The sequence below is a fragment of the Synchiropus splendidus genome, chromosome 11 (genome assembly GCF_027744825.2).
Source record: "Synchiropus splendidus isolate RoL2022-P1 chromosome 11, RoL_Sspl_1.0, whole genome shotgun sequence".
Classification (NCBI taxonomy): Eukaryota; Metazoa; Chordata; class Actinopteri; order Syngnathiformes; family Callionymidae; genus Synchiropus; species Synchiropus splendidus.
This window is the reverse complement of record NC_071344.1, coordinates 21,748,278-21,766,198: the sequence shown is the minus strand read 5'-3', so window position 1 is coordinate 21,766,198 and position 17,921 is coordinate 21,748,278. Positions and strand designations below refer to the sequence as shown.

The 17,921-nt window shown below is 43.3% G+C and overlaps 1 long non-coding RNA gene across 1 annotated transcript; it reads left to right on the top strand.

Moving 5' to 3' along the window:
- Positions 1–1,676: 1,676 nt before the first annotated feature.
- LOC128767629 (uncharacterized) lies at positions 1,677–2,654 on the top strand. Its single transcript, XR_008416146.1, has 3 exons — positions 1,677–1,945; positions 2,050–2,165; positions 2,258–2,654. It is a non-coding gene; the product is annotated as an uncharacterized LOC128767629 (long non-coding RNA).
- Positions 2,655–17,921: the final 15,267 nt, after the last annotated feature.

The following is a 17,921-nucleotide window of genomic DNA, read 5'->3' as shown; positions in this document are numbered from 1 at the left end:
TTGAACCCAGAGACTCAGCAGAGGGTTCAGGAGCTACAGGAACGCAGATACAGGCCAGAATACAAGCATTGGACCATAATCACGTGTTTGTGTGTTAAAAATAAATAGATTTATGGAAAACAAGATATATTTGTCACTGCTTTTACTTTTTCAAATACATTACATTGTCACATCCAAAATTAAGTATCCTCAGTGTTAACTAGGGGGAACACCTTCGCCACGTTTCACGTGCATTCTGACGAGTTCAGCAGTTGGGGGTGGCTGAACTAAAGCCCCTGAATTCCGGGGGTCATCTGGCCCAAGAGTCCGTTTTTTGGGAAGGCCACCACCACTTTGCAACCTCTTCCCAAGAATGAGTCTCTGAATGTCTGGAATGTAAGAGTAATCCTTCTTTTCCTTTACAGCATAGACACTTAAGGATTTTGACTTCTTGTTGTAGTGTCTGCTGTATCTGGAGAGAAGCATAAATTTCTTTGAGATACTACTCAGAACTTGTCCTTAGTTATGCCAAAAACGTACATCTTGTGTCCATCTTTGTTTCGTGCTGGGGGGCAGCCATTGTGGCAGTCTATCGCAGCAAGGAGAGTCCGGGTGCGATACACTGCTGGAGTGTAGGAGAATCTCTTCCCTGCATACATGAGTGATCATGATGTGATTTTGGAAGTTTTCTAGGTCAGGGGTCATCCTGACGAAAACAAACGTATAGATCATTATATACATATATATATATATATAAGCGTTCGCGCCGTGTTTCAAGCTGTCCCTCACATGTCCGGCTGGAATGAATGGAATACACACTTGAGTTCTGCGAGCTATGGACGTCATTGTGATGTTTCTTACGTGATTCTTCCGTGAACACATGCAGAAAAAAACGTCATGCCTGTTGTTTACAGCACTGTTGAATAATGAAGACTAAGGTGCAGCATTTGTCCTTTTGCTTTATCATGACTGTCGTGTTTCAATAAGAAGCAGACAAACAGCGATCAGAGCGTGAGCATCAAAACGTCCATTCACACGTTATTTCGAGTTGACTGTGGACACAGACGTCAGAGTTAGAAACTATTCTTCTTCAATCAGTTCCAGACAATGGAAGAGAAGGAGTCATCTCAGGGAGTGATTAGTTCACTTTTATGCAGGCGCACCGTCATTTTTAGTTAAATTTTAAAGGCGCTCCCGGAAGTCTTGTCATTAACTTCCCATGACTAATAAACAACGCTTAATCGTCCACTGTAGCTCCAACAGAAGTGCTGGATTCCTCCGCTTTGTTGTTGGATTAATAGTTCCTAAATATGAGTGCATGCATCATCAAGAAGATCAAGAAGATATTCCAGGTAACAGGCGTTGTATTGTTTGCTTCTCTCTTTCCCTTCCCTTTCCGGTGCAGAGTTTCGTTCAGTTCACTTCCCGGCTCAATGAACTAATCGTTCAAAGTTTTGTTCAGTTCTCTTTCCGGCTCAATGAACGATTAGTTCTTCGTTCAGATCAACTTGTGTCATTGTTAATTCAGTCCCCGTACAATGAGCTCATCTGCACTCTGTCCTCCGTCAACGACGATTATTTAAGCCGTGAGACGATTCAACACCACTTCAAAGCTATCACCGAACAAACTGTCTGACTGGTAAGTTAGAATAAAGACAAAGACATTCTTGAGTCCTTTTGTCTGCTGTTGTAAGAGATAAACTCTGTTTATTATCACTGACATTATTTTCAATGTAATATTCTGCTAGTGATTTTCAGACAAAATTCATGGGACTCATTCTGGGACATCTCGGACACATGAGGGTTAAAGCTACAGAAAGAAAAACAGCTATCACTGGAGGTCAAAGATGAGAAAGAACAATAGCGCACCCCATCACTCCACCTGCATTCACACACTCCAGACGTGGATGCTGTCCTCCCTGTTCCATTCTGTCACCAAAACAGTGAGGAGTTGAAAAGAAACAAGGTAAATAACAAAAAATAAATGCTATTGTTTCACACAACACAGAAAGTCACCAAACACTGAATGACCAAGTTGAATCCATGTTTGTAATATTTGTAATGGTATAGAGGTGGCCACAATGACTGGCCTTCATCACCACAGAAAGCCTATTGTTAACTGAGGGGGACATCTCTTCCATCATGACAATGGGTCAGTTGCACAACTGACACAAGAACTCTGACAGGTATGTCTGCATCTCTATTACGAGGTCTGATGTAGTACTAGGTCTCATACTTTTCATCCTCTCCTTGAATTCACATGTGCTACTGCTGATAGGACAGTCTTCACCGTCTCGTCTGGGCTTGACGAAACCTGGATGTTGTAAATGGATTCCACTCTGCCTAATGCTGTGGTCACTTCTCTAATCTGGGAGTCCAGCAGACTCTTCACAGGTAGTTAACTCTGTGTCCCAAGACCTGAGCAAACCCACACCCAAGAAGGCTAGGCTAACAGCCAGCTTCTCCCGCAAGCTGGAAGCTCAGCAACCCCTTCAAGGAAGCCCCTGAGGGCTCCCGAGGGCTCCCTTGAGACCCATCCTGGACCTTCGAAGGCTAAACACTCACATCGTAAACAAAGTAGTGGACATGGTGTTGGAACCTCTCAGGAATTCAGGAGTAAAAATTCGGACTATCTTGGACGACTGGCTCTGGCAACGTCCAGGGAGTAGGTGATCAAGCACACGCCGTTGATATTGAAACACATCAAACGCCCGGGTCTCACCGTCTCACCTTACCTCACCTTACCAGAAGAACAATCTGCACCCCTCACGCTGTGTGCAGTATCTAGGGATCCTCCTCGATTCGCTCAGGATCACGACGCGCCCCTTGGACCAGTGCAACGACCATGCTGGAGCAGATCGCCGTCATGAAGAGAGTGCATCAGGTGAGAGCGCACACCCAGTGGTGAAGCTGGACTTGGTACACCTGAGATGTCTCCAGTGTTGGTTTGTGCATCATCGTCTCCACCCGGTCCAGGACAGAAACAAACAACTTTGTCTGTCAACTTAAGCCCGCCAGGACGATCTGGGACTCTCGAAGCGCGCCTTATGGCAGAGGTCCCTATGGGCTGTGCCCAGCGCACACGGTGGCGGCCCGTATCCTGACGTGGGCAGTGACTCATCGCTTGTCTGTGAGAGCCTGCCACGTGCCAGGTGCACTAAACCTGGGAGTGGACAGAATGTCCATAGGGGGCGCGATCGCGGACGAATGCGGCCTCGCACCAGTGGTGGCGGGCACGACCTGGCAGCGATTCTGGACTCCGGTGGCAGACCTGTTTGCGTCCAAGGAGAACACCAAAGCCCCGCTGTGGTTCTCTCTGAGAGCACTGGACAGTCCGAGGCTCGGAGTGGATACACTGGCTGCGGGGGCTTCTTCACGAGTTTCCCCCACTCAGGTTAATGATGCCTTTTTAGCGGAACAGAAACTCTTGGTTGTGACGGTGGCTCAGCACAGCCCGAGCATGAGCCTGGCGGCGAGACCTCCATGGCCAATCCCAGATGTGCAGTTATTTCAACAGTACAGAGTGCCCGAGCACCAGACACCAACAGGGCCTATGCCAATAGGTGGCGCGTCTTCACCAATTGATGTCGATTACAAGGTCTCACACCATCCAGTTGTCCTGCCTCTGGTCTGCCTTCCTTTCTCCAGGAGTTGCTGGATAGAGGACGGGTGGCCTCCACGCTGAACGTGTTCCCGGCAGCCATCTCTGTGGGATACCAGGCCCTGGGTCATTTCTCAGTGAGAAGCTACCCGTCAAGAGGTTTCTGCTTGGTGCCAGACGGATCAGGCCACCTTTAAGGAGCCTAACTCCGAGATGGAATCTGCAGGTGGTCCTAGAAGGCCTGAGGCCCTGGCGGAATCTTCTCTGGCCCTGACCTGACCCTTAAGACGGTCCTGCTTTTAGCTTTAGCTACAGCTAACAGGTGAGTGATCTGATAGCATTATCAGTCAACCCTAACTGTATGTCATTTGGCGATGGAAGGGATTCAGTAACCCTTCACCCTAACCCTGCTTTCAGACCAAAGGTGATCACCTTGGTGTATCACTCACAGGTGATAAACGATTATGGTCGTTCCATTCTCCTCCCCATCAAAATGAGCAGGAGCCGAAACTGCATCTTTTGTGTCCACTTCATACTGTCAGACGGTCTGTTCGTCTGTTATGGTGGAGTCTGAAAGGGAGAACGGTCTCTTTCCAGCGGCTGGCACACTGAATGTACTCAGCCATCAAAACGGCGTATGAGGCCACAGGAGCTGAAGTTCCAGAGGGCCTCAGAGGACATTCCACAAGGTCTATCTCTGCTTCAGCGGCACTGATTGGCGGAGCTTCCATGGTGGATATCTGCCAGGTGGCATACTGGTCATCTGTGCTGACCTTAGCTCAATCCTACTTGAGGGACATGGTGGACACTTCAGTTGCTCATAAGGCCCTTTCCAGAGGTGTGTCTTTGTCCTCGGTCGACGTCAATCGCCCCAGGCCTCGCGTCACCACCTCCGACTGAGCGCCTCAGTCACAGTCACGGAGGAGTTTGAGCAGCAACAGGTAGTAGTGTTCAAAACAAAAATGTGGCTTCATTTTGCTTGCAAAGATAACGCGCTTTAAGGTTGAGCAAATCCCTTCGACACCTGTGACAACACAGACCCTTAGCTAACAGCTGGCATGTTGGTTAGCATGTAGATAACTTGTAAGAGGAGATTGATTTGTTTTTAATGATGTCACACATGTCACATCTGCGCTATTAGACTGATTTTTTTTTTTATACAGTAATGTAGTGAAGTGTCCTCAGTGTATCTCCTCCCTATAATAATATCCAGAACTGAACTCGGGAGCTTCGCTGAACACATATGTGTATAGTGATAATTTTAAATTCTTCTCAAGGACCAATAAACACCTCAGTTTTAAAGAATTGGCGCTCTCTCTCAACTGTTGTATGCTTCATGCTTCACAGGGTTGATACATGCCCCTGGATTATGATGTGTCATTATTTTAATGTACTTGTTTAATAATGTATGGTGTCTGAGTATCACAGTGAGATGATTTAAGCAACTTTAGGTTAAACAGAAATTCAAAATAGGTCCAAACAAAGGTAATCGCGATTAGTCGACTAATCTAAAAAATAATTAATAGGTTAGTCGACAACGAAAATAATTGTGAGTTGCAACCCTAGTTAAGAGCTATGTTCAAAAAGTATCTTCTTTTCCTTTCTGCTTCTCCCTTCAGGGGTCGCCACAGCGGATCATCCTCCTCCATCTCACCCTGTCCTCTGCTTCCACTTCTCTCAAACCTACAAACCTCATGTCCTCCTTCACCACATCCATAAATCTCCTCTTTGGCCTTCCTCTCCACCTTTTGTCTGGCAGTTCCAACCTCAACATCTTTCTACCAATGTACTGGCTATCTATCCTCTGTACATGTCCAAACCATCTCAACCTAGCCTCTCTGACTTTGTCTCCTAAACACCAGACATGTGCTGTCCCTCTGATAGTCTGGTTCCTGATCCTATCCATCCTAGTCACTCCTAGAGAGAACCTCAGCATCTTCTCTCTGCTACCTCCAGCTCCTCCTGTCTTTTCCTCAGTGCCACTGTTTCCAAACCATACAACATTGCAAGCCTGACCTCCGTTTAGTACACCTTCCCTTTCATCCTTGCCGACACTTTTCTCCAATTATTCCATCCTGTCTGCACCCGCTTCTTCAACTCTTTGTCACACTCTCCATCGCCCTGTACAGTTGAGCCTAAGTACTTAAAATCCTCTACCTTTTTTATCTCTACATCCTGTAACTTCACCTGTCCACTTGGGTCCCTCTCATTCACACACGTATTCTGTCTTACTGTGGCTAACCTTCATTCCTCTCCTTTCTAAGGCGCACCTCCACCTCTCTAGCTAATCTTCCACTTGCTCCCTGCTATCACCGCAGATTCAATGTCATCTGCAAACATTATTGTCCAAGGGGCTTCTTGTCTAACCTCATCTGTCAACCTGTCCATCACCATCGCAAAGAGAAAGAGGCTCAGAGCTGAGCCTTGGTGCAGTCCCACCTCTACCTTGAACTCCTCTGTGACACCTGCAGCACACCTCACCACTGTCTTATACCTGGCATACATGTCTTGCACCACTCGAACATACTTCTATGCCACTCCAGACCTCCTCATAGAATACCACAACTCTTCTCTTGGCACTCTGTTGTATGCTTTCTCCAGGTCCGCGAAGACACAGTGGAGTTCCTTCTGACCTTATCTGTACTTCACCATGAACATTGTCAAAGCAAACACTGCATCTGTGGTTCTCTTTTTTGGCATGAAGCCAAACTGTTGCTCACATATGATAACTTCTGCCTAGTTACCTTAGTCTACTTTCCACTACTCTTTCCCACAACTTCTTCTTCTTGAAGATGGGTACTGGCACACTTCTCCTCCATTCCTCAGGGATCTTCTCACTCGCAAAGACCTTGTTGAATGTTCTAGTCAAAAAGTCGACGGCAACCTCTCCTAAACACTTCCACACTCCCACAGGTATATCATCAGGACCCACTGCCTTTCCACTCTTCATCCTCTTCAAAGCCCCTCTTACTACAGCCTTACTAATCTTTGCCACGTCCTGATCTACAATGGTCACTCCTTCTACTCTTTGTTCTCTCTCTCTTTTGGCAGAGAGCAGTGTGGTGCCTCTTTCCACTTCCTCTTCTTCTACCACTTGTAAACATTGCAGGAAAAGACTTACCAACAAGCATGCATGCACTTTGATTAGATGTCCTTTATCAGTCCCATGTACAGTGGTTACAATTAATATTTATATAACTTGCAACTAGCAAGTATAAGCACCTATTCCTGCAGGTCACGAGCAGTTCTTTCTGAAACAGACTGGCAATTAATTATGTAAACCTGACATTAATTAATACTATATTTGTCAAAATCTGACTTAGCGTCTTTCACTTCATCTCTAACTTGTCAATTGTCGGGGCCAACACATTTCTTTAAGGGCTGGTCTCATCTGCACCATGTGACAAATGTAAAAAATAATAACATAATTTCACCTCGATGACATCCCAGTGCCCCGCAAAGCTTCCCACACAGTTATACTGTGCTAGACCCTGCAACATCTCTGCATTTCTGTTTGCACTGTCGGTCTGTTCGGTATAGGGGCAAACTCATAAAAACTGATAAACACACCACTATCCATTACACTTCCATGTTGCAAATGTGTTCCTTCTTGTAACCTTTCACTTCGTGACAACACATACTCTATGAGTTCTGGCTAGTTGGGCGAGCTCATCAATCGGCAGTGAGACTATCGTGCACACTACACCGTACTTAAAAAAAAAAAATTGTGGTAGGTCTAAATCACCTAAGATTTCGGAAATCATTGCGTGTGACCGTTTTATTTATTGCCAAAGTCACAACAATCCGTAAAAGTGAATAGTTGAAATCTTACCGCCTCTTTTGAATCAGCCATGATGTACTGACTGACTGGAAATAGAATATACTATGTGAAAAAAAAAATCATTCATTTTGAAAATATTCAAATTTTGAAATATAATTATTCAAAAGAACAATCAACCTTACAATAATAAAATTACTTCAATTATTCAATAAAAACTAATTCAACCATCCAATATACAGATCACTCAATTCAACTATTTAAAAAAACATTTCAATGTGATAAAACCAAAATACTTCCATACTATGGCTCCATCAGTGCATACACCTGTGCAGTTTCCCCACGTAAACCTGCTTTTGTCAAGATATTCTGACGTGACCTACAATATTTCCTCTCCTGTTGGCATTGCTTTGTGAAATAGGAAGTTTTACTCTTATGGCTTCTCCATTCGCAGAACGCGCGTTGGCCATGGGCTGGCAATGTTCACTAATATCCGTCAAGTCATCCAGTTGCAAGGCAAATTTCTTACTGATGCACATCTTTTCCCAAACAACAGTTTCAGTGCCTGCAGGCATGTCATCAATATGCCTGGCAATAACCCCAACCCTATTATCTGAGAGAGGCAATTTAGCGATCTCTTTGGCAGCGTGAGGGCCAAGTATCACATTTACAATGACTTTACAAGCTGGCAAATTTAATGTCACAGTGTGAGACTTTTTTTGATTTAGCTACGAGTTCAGCAACAAGCTATTTCACTTTGAGGGCGTGCTCATTTACCTTTGTGGTTTTTTGTAAAAAATAGTCCATCCGCTTGTTTTGAAGGGAAGGGTGTTTGGAGATGGCATTTAAGTTTGCTTATGACCATGGCGCTGCTGGATTGCTTCTCACCACACAATAAGCACAGCTGAGTCAGTGGCTTCGCATCCCTGGTGAAAATAACTCCAAGTGAAAGATAGCTTTAGCCTCAACTTCACTGTCTTATTACTGTCTTATCTTTTTTTATTTTAGTCAGCTGTGCCGTGGGGACACGGCGTGGTGGATATGCCACAGGTGTGGCTTTCGGGTCAATGTAAAAGCGACATTCTCCTGGGAATTTTCCTATTCCTTGGAACACATCAGCATATTCCTCTGTACGTCATCCTCTTTCTACACTGTGAATATTAACTTGATCAGGTCTAAATCCAAACTAACGCTCATCCTCAGAATGGGTGGCGGTATCCTCAGCGTACTTGAACGATCTTTGTGTCTGCATTTAAGCTGGCAGGTGCCCTTCACTTTCAGTTGCTCACCTCTGTGTGTTGCAAGTCTCTGTGTAGCCAGTTTCAGTCTCATAATTTTAATGTTTTCTGAGGCCTCCTTGATCTCTGTGTATGCTTGTTCCATGTCTTTGCCAGTGTTTTCTGTTGTGAGCCATCTAAGAACAGCCCGGCAGGTTCGCCAAATCCCATTGCTTCCTGGGCGCTGGAACCCCAAACGTCTCCATCTCAGTCTGGCGTGCAGGTTTTCTATCCCTCTTCTTACACCATGCTGTGCTTTGGTGAGAGGTTTTAACTCCAATAATAATGGTCAACAAACTTGTGACGTGTGTGTCACAGAAGAGTGAGGCAATTTAATTTCTTTTTGGATTCCCTTCCCCTGTCCCCACCGTTGGTAATTGTGATGGTAGGTGTTTTAACTCTGCCACTGCCATTTCCATTATGTTTTAATTTTATTGTTGATAATAAAATTGTTAATTCCCCTGGGTGGAATTCCCATGGTGGTGGTGTTGGTTTTTCTTCAATTCCATCACATTCAACCTTTTGCAACAGTCATCTATGTAGATGACACACTAGTATACAGACGGTCTTTTGAAGATCACATTGAACATGTTGGAAAAGTCCTCCACTTGCAAAGAAATGTAGAGAAAAGGTCACACAAGTGTGACCTTTTCAGAGCTGAGGTACAATTTCTTGGCCAAATCTAATCAGCTGAGGGAAGCAAGATCAATACTGCGGATACCATCACTGTACAAGCACCGAAGCACACGCAACGTAGTACACTTGGCCTTCATAGGACTGGTAAGGTATTATCCACAATATATTCAAAACTTCTCTTGACGTGCTAGTTCACTTTACAAACTACTGAAAGGGACTCGAGGAGTAAGTGACAGGTCTCAGAAAATGTCCATGCCTAGAAAATGTTGCTGTAAAGAGTTAGGGGGTTGTTGCCACTAAACTACTAAGCTACTACCTACAGATTTCCTTCAGTGATTTCCTTCTTTAATTCCAGAAATTCCAACTATCCTGAGTGGGTACAGAATGGCACCAAGGCCTTTGCTTGCAGCATCTGCGTGGAGCACAAATGGTTTGGAGAAATCAGGGAAGTAGATAATCTAAAGCTGCTCCAAAATCTGCTGATGTTTATCTGTCCAGTGTGATTTGTTGGGTGAAAGTAGTAGTCGTAGTCTTTGTCACATTTTAGTCATGTCTATTTACTACTAGTTTTAGATTATTTTAGTCACGGGGAAAACATTATAAAAGTGAACAGAAATAAAATACCGGATACGATTACTGTATTTACCATTGTATAGAAATTAATGTACGTAAGTATGGTCAATCAGCTACATTAAGATATTTGGTCTATTTTGGTCGCGAGGTCGTGAGGTTGGAGACAAGTGAACGTGTCAATAAAGTTTTGGAGCATGTTGTCACAGCAAGGACACGCAAGTTGTTATGAAGGAGAATTAAAATAAGGTAAATATAAAACAAACTGTTAATTGTTTGCTATACTGCTACTTTACTGCTTAACTTTTCTAAGCATCCAATCTCAAATTCGTCATGAGAATGTAAGGTGAAGCTGAGTGGTGGACCCAAATGCACAAACTCTTCAAAGTTCACAAAGATTGTTCAATATGAAAATAATCCAAACTCCAGGGGGAACAGAATGATCCAAACAAAGAATAACTCCAAAATGTTGTCGAACTGACAAGGAAGCAAACTTTACAAATGAAACCAAAGAGGCTGACACAGGCTGTGGCTCACACGCCGGTGGTACTAAAACAAAAGAAAACACAGACACTTGGTCAGCTGTTTACAATTAACTAATTAAATTAACAATGTTACCACGATAATGATAATGTATGATATTGTAACAGTGATCACACCTGCTGAATGACTGGTGTCATTACTTATGTTTATAAAATATGTATCTTTTATTGAGCGTGAATATTTTTTTAACTTAGTCATGCTTTTTTTCCCAGCTTGCACTACTCAGCCACTTGCTGGGAAGGCTGGATTCGCATCTGTCAAGCTGGTTCAGTGGACATCTACTTGACGTTGACTGTTTAGAATTTGTGTGTTCTCAAGAGCCCATTTCTCCAGAAGGCAGTGAATTGGGAAATACAGGGGACATCCCCAACGTGTTTATGTGCTTCATACCAAACGTCAATTGTATCTTTTAGAAATGGGTTTTTTGTTTGTTTTTACATTTTTTTTTTTGGATCTGTTGAGTATAAATGCATCCTTAGAGGACGATTTGGTGATGATGTCCGTTCAATGAGCATCCATGATGGGTGTGTTTCATTTGCAAAATAAAACATTGTGGCTCGTATTTGAGCAGCTCAGTCGTACCATTTTAGATTCAGTAATTGTAGTCCACCCCTTTCATATGGGAGGTACAGTAATCGTAGTCGCAGTCTGGGTTTTTTATTATTCCAAATGAATTCACTTAAGATTGTGTCAAGCGTTTTAAAGAAAGTATGTGATAAGGAGGAACTGACTGAAATAGATATAAGAATTTTGGTAAAATACTCATTTTTACAATATTTATTGATACAGGTAATGTCATCCATTGATTGACATTTTCAATCAGAGGATCATAATTAATTAATTAATAATTAATTAGAGGGGTAATTTGACTCCAAGATACATGAATCCATCTTTAGCATTAATAAATGGTTTTTTTTATGTGAGGACTTGATCTTTCTTCACCATTTAAAAATAGTATTGATGATTTTGAGTTATTAATATCATAACCAAAGAACTGTCCAAATGATTTTATATGACTCATCAAAGTTGGGATGATGGTACATAAATTTGGTAAGAAAGAAAATAATCACATCATCAGCATATAACGATAACTTATGTTCCAGACCCCTAGCTTAATGCCTGTATTGCTGGTTTGTGTTCTAATGGCCATCGCTAATGGTTTTATGGCGAGTATAAACAACATGGGTGATAATGGACATCCCTGGCGAGTTGACCTTATGGGCTTTGAAGCAAGATTACTTGTTAGAACACTGGCCATAGGATAGTTCTAAAGAATTTTAACCTATAGAAGACAATTGTTCCCAAATCCATACCTTAGCAGAACATTGAATAAAAATGGCCACTCTATTCTATCAAATGCCTGTTTTGCGTCCAAAGATAGCACAGCTGTATCTTTTGCATCACAATTTTCGTGGATTATATTTAATACTCTTCTTATGTTATGGAATCCCTGTTGTTTCAGCACAAAACCATTTTGATCATTATGCACTAAGAATGGGATATACCGTTCAAATTTTTGCAAGTAATTTGCACAATTTTAGCATCACATCCCATCAGACCTATTGGTCTGAAAGAAGAGCATTCAGTAGCTGGTTTTCCTGGTTTTAAAACTAATGTTATCAAAGCCAATCGACAGGATTCTGGAAGAATTTTATTTTGAAATGATTCGTTAAACATGTTTAACAGTGAGGTAATCAATTTGTCTTTTAATTTTTTTTATAAAAATCAGCAGGTAACCCATCAGGCCCTGGTGTTTTTCCACTATTCATACTCTGAATTGCATTTGAAATTTCCTCAACAGTCAAGTCACGATCTTGTTCTTTTTTTGCGTCATCTCTTATTGTTTGAAATTGATAACATCCAAGAAATTCATTTTGTTCTTCCAAAATTTTACTTGTTTCTGTTTTACACAGTGCTTGATAATATAGGCGAAAACTTTCATTAATTTCCAATGGATAAGAGGTTAAGTGGCCAGTTGAATTTGTAATACATTTAACTCATTCTGATTGCATTTTTTTTATTTGCCAGGATAATAACTTTCCGCTTTCTCACCTTTTTCATAATAATTTTGTTTCAGCCACAAAAGGCTTTTTGCAACTTCTTCAGCTGACATTCTATTGTATTTAGTTCTTCAAAGGAGCTGGTTTTTCCTTATCTGTGTCAAAATCTTCATTAAGATGTCTTTCTCACTTTCTCATTTGCCTCTCTGTTTCCATTTCCAATGTTCTTTGTCTTGATTTGATGCTTGTATAGCGAATAATTTCTCCTCTAATGTATACTTTGAATGCATCCCATCTTATACTGGCATTAGTTTCATCATATTAAATTCAAAGTAGTAATCAATTTTGTTTCCCTCATATTTCACAAATTCAGAATTTTGCACCCAGCTCAACTGTAAGTTGGTGGATTATGAAAAAGTTTATTGATATACATATTTAGTGTAATGGGAGCATGATCACTGATTACAATGACATCATACCTTCCATGTTCTCACCTGCCTTCATGGCAGCGCAGCTGGAACTCAATCAGTCATCAATCCTTGAATATCTTCTCCTGGGTTCCAGTCTGCGAGCTGCTAGATGGTCACTTCGTGTCATTCGATAATTCTCCCAAGACTTACATTCTTCGCTGAACTCTGAGTATTTCTAGTTTTTGTCCGCGCCTCTTCAGGCCTCTTCAGCCTCTTCCTTAGTTTCATTTTCTCCTCCTCGCTGCGCTTCTGTTTCCTCTCCTTCATTCTCCAGTCAGCCCGCGTGTGAGCTTTTTTATATTCTCACTTTTCATTTGTTGTAATCAATTGTTGTAGTTTTTTCCCTTCGTGTGAGTTTGAGTGTTCTCCTCCACGTAGTGCTTTTAGTTGATTGGACCTTGTGAATTAGATTCCGAGCGTGTTTGTGTTCTCCCTATTTAGAAGGCTTGATATTAATTTGCCTCTCTTTTGTTGCAGATTTTTCCCCAGTACCTCTGTGTATTTCCCGGTTCGTGTTTTGGTTCCGGCGCCTTCAGTTTCCTGTCTTGATAAGGCCAGTCAGTGGGCAATTTCCTTATGGGAGTCAGACTCTCCACTCCTCCAGAGCTTCAGGGATTTCTCCTTGGATATGAGGCGAGTATTTGTAATCCAAACAAGATTCAGTCTCATCCTTCAAAATGGCACAACTGATATGGAGTACCTCCTGGATGTTGCTCAACAAGAGCTTTCTTTGGCAACAATGGCATCTCAGCACCTAAACATCCCACCAGAACTCATCAGCAGTCTACAAGAGTTAATCAACGCCTCAGCCTTAATGTTTCCTCTGCTCCTGAACAATATATATACACAGTGGTACCTCGGTTTTCGAACGTCCCGGACTTCGAACAAATCCAATTTCGAACAAAAATTTCGAGATTTTTGCTTCTGATTTCGAACGAAAACCCAGAACTTGAACGCCCCCGAAAAAAGCCGGAAAAGACATAACGTGCGCGGACCGATCAGCTGACCCACGACACGCTTTGTTATTGTGTATAACGCAGCCTCTGTATGCAGACGTGTCCCGTTAGCTACATTTACTGATATTGAACTGTAAAACCTTTCTTGTCTCCGTGCTGGACCATGGTAGAGTGTCAGAGGGGAGGTGCTCGCTCTCCACACCTCCCAGGCTGGAGCGCGCACTCCAGGGTTTGGTGTCCTGTTGTCGGCTGGAGCTCAGACAGGGATGAGGCGAGTCTCGGACAGAGCGTGACTTGGTTTATTACTTTGTCAGAGCCAAACTGCACAGAAGCGCACATTCAGAGCTGGACACGCACCAGGCACCTCTTCACTTCTGGAGCAGCCACACACATAGACGAACAGAGCACCTGCAGCAGGCACTCTACATTCACTCCTACAAAAGCCTATTTTAAGGCTTGGAACACATTATTTCTTTTTCAATTAATTGTAATGGGAAAAATCGATTCAGATTTCAAACAAATCGCTTCTCGAGCGGCCGTCTGGAACGGATTGTGGTCAAGAACCGAGGTACCACTGTGTGTATATATATATATATATATATATATATATATAATGAAGCTAATGAAGCTTTATTTGTCATTGCACCACAATTAGAAACAACGAAATTGAACTCCTGTCCGACAAGACACAACATACAAGACATAACAGGAAGGACAGAAGTAGCAATCACAGTAAGAATAGACAACACGAGGCAGGAGGAGGGAGAAAAAAAGCAACTCCCAAACTAGGCTCCTGTGAGTGGGGGCGCAGTGAGGGTTTCTGTAAAAACTCCTCAGCACATGAGTACATCAAAGACACAACAGAACTCAAGGACTGCACATATCGGAGGGGGAAGGCAGTTGGGATGGGAGGACTCCCAGTGCAGATATCGAGGGTAGCTGCTACCAATCAGGCACCACCATTTTCTGCGCTAAGAAGGAGGGAGGCACAGTGGGGGCCAAAGAAGACATTGAAGACAAGGGTGCCAAGCCGAGCTGACAGCTTCTCCACGTTGTTATCCACTTTGCAAAGGTGCTCAGAAATTGCCTCTAGCCTGCGGCAATCATCATGTATCATGTATCCGGCTGCAAACCTTCCGGCAGGGCAGGCAGGCTCTCCTTCACCCGTTTTCTTTGTCGAGAAAATTTGGTCAATAGCGTTAAGAGACCAGCAGATCAAGTCCATGAGCTCAGACATGGACCGCACAAGACAAAGAGCAGAAGCAGGGGAGATAAGGGCAGGAGGTAACAAAAGAAAAAGCGTCCGCCTTCTTCGAGTGCAGAACTGATATATACATATATATCCTTAATCACAATATACATAGGAATTTGTACCAGCTGCTTTGTAGAGGAGCCATCCTCCAGTGCTTGTTTGCGTCTTTGGATATGCCTCTTTGAACAGGCTGGAGACCTAAAAAAAATTTGTTGGTAATATCACTTCAAACAACAATAATTGTTTGGATGTGAAAGAAAGACAGCTTACCTCTAAATGAGTCAAGTCTGCATTCATGCAAAGAGTTACCAAGATCAACCTGCATGTGCTGCAGGTCCTGGTCTGGTGATGGGGTTGTGTCAGAGTTTTTGTAAAAAAGAAAAACTGTGAAATCAAACGGGTTCTAGCGTTTGACTTGTAGTGATTCCTTCTCCAGAGATTCAAGCATGGACCTGGTGGACTTTTCTGGAATGTGTAACTTCAACTCGGAGACATCTCCTTGGGTTTCCACTATGCCTGTTGCAGCTCAGAGGTTTCTGAACCCTCCGATAAGGACCATAAATCATTGGAATGGTCAAAGGGGGGAGAGACTAGAGCAACAGTCCAGGATGCTGTGCCGTAAGAGGAAAAACCCTGACCAACTTGTGAACTTGTGTTTGGTGGGAGGCACACACAGCTCCCCCTTCTCCAGGTTCCAGATGAACAAAGACAGACTTGTATGTGAATGTGTCTTAATGTGTATTTCTGAAAAAGGACTTTTATGTTTCCCACTTTACCCATGGTTTCCACAGGATGTTCCAGCAAACCAGATGCCCTGAACATGTGATGTTAAACTTGACATGAATGGTTGATTGTTATGTTGATCATTATAATAAGACAATGTGCTAGAGTGGTCATGTTTGGTGTCGTTTGAATGCTTAAATTGAGATGGGAAAGTTTTGACAGATTGTGAGCAATTTTACAACTCAGGTAATGTTTTATTGTCAAATAAAACTCCGGTACTGGGGGGATCAAAATCTCCCATCTCAAGACTGGAATTTACGACCCCGTTGGAGGAGGAGGAGGAAGGCCAGGCTTGGAAATCCTCGTCCAATCAGCAATAGGTGATGGAACTCCTTCAACCAATCAAAACTGGACAAGGAGACTCTTCATGAGAGTTTAAAAGACCCAGTCTACAGAGGTTCTCCTCTCTGTCCACCCTCTCTGTTCACCCCTCTGTTCAGCCCTCTGTGTCCCTCTGTGCTCCTCTTTCCCCTTCTTCTGCCGCTTCTTCTGGCTCCTTCGCCTCCTACAACCAACTACAACCAACTTCTTCGACGGTTCCTGCTCAATTTCCTGCAAAGACTCTTGCTTCTCCTCCACCCTTGAAGCCGTGCCAGCGTTCCACTCGCTGCCCATCCAAGTGTGAGAGTGATCGAGAACTTCTCCAAAGTTGCACGTCGCCCTCGTCCTACAGCGGTCTGCCAAGCCAGAGCCTCCTTCAGGAACGGCCCAGTCACACCACGTGATCACAGCCGGCGGCCGTGACGAGCACGCGAGTCCAACTTCCAACAACCTTCCGCTGCCTGGAGTGTGTCATTAAGGCGACCACTCTAGAAGGTTGTTCAGACCGGTGAATCACCTGGCACGAGAGAAAGATACGCCTTCGGTCCTACGCCGCTCTCTGCCAGCTACGATCACCCCGTCTGCGACGAAAGATCCACGGCGGTCCGGAAGACGATCCGAGAGTGCCATCCACGCCTGAAGCCGCGGGTCCTCATCACCTCCAAGTCACCTCGCTGAGAACCAGGACGCCTCCCTCCAAAGCCGCCTGCCTCCTCCCTCACCTCCTGACCGACCTTCTGCATCTACTCATCACCCTCTCATCCATCCTCCATTCCATTCATCCCTCCATTCATCGCCAAAGTAAGCCGCTGCTTGTCATCTCTGCACAGATTGGTGTGTTGGGGTTTAGTAATATCATTACTTGCCTGAGGTTGACAGTTAGACTAGAACGTCTCAACTTTCCCATCAGTTACATACGCGTCTGATGCAGTATTGACATTGCTTCATAACTGGTTTGCGTTTCCATCGCGATATTGTTGGGATCATATTATTCTACTTCTGCATCTTTCCTGTTTCTTTCTGTTCTTTTATTCCTAAATAAATCTATAAATTTACGTTGGTCTTGATCACGTTACTTTGGAGTGTATTATAATCAATCTAAGAGCCTCTGATCAGTAAAGGACATTACATCACGAGTAGTGACTTCAGATAAATAGATTGATTACGCTAATAATTAATTAAGTTACCACAGTTAATTAATTAATTAAGTGTTAATCAAGAGAGCTTAATAGTCTTCTGGAAACTATATTTCAGGTGGTGCCCCAAACTTTCGAGGAGATATTATTTTCCATAATATCCACGTCACAGACGCAGGCGTCCGTGACTAGACCATCCGTCACTTTCACTACAGACTACTTTTGCTGGCTTACTGACGGTCATTTGCCTACGCTTAGATCCTCGCTTGAAAAATCCAGGGAAAGACCTGTAACCTTTTTTTTTTACAGTAAATTGTTTATCAACAATCACTTTAAAGCTGGGGTCTTTACTGTTTTTCAGACCAAGAACCTGTTAACTGAAAGAGAGATTTATCTATCTACATCGATAGATAGATGATAGATAGATGCAAAATATCTACGGTACTGTACCTACTGAAGACCACTGCTCAAGCGTCATTGGTGATAAGATACATGGATATGTGATGTGTGAATGTTAGACCTGGCCATTTCTTGATCCAAGCTTGGGCGCTGGCCTGAACTCTGTCCCTGAGTCTCGCAAGTCCTATCTGAGCTGGTGCCCAGTGACTGATTCAGAATT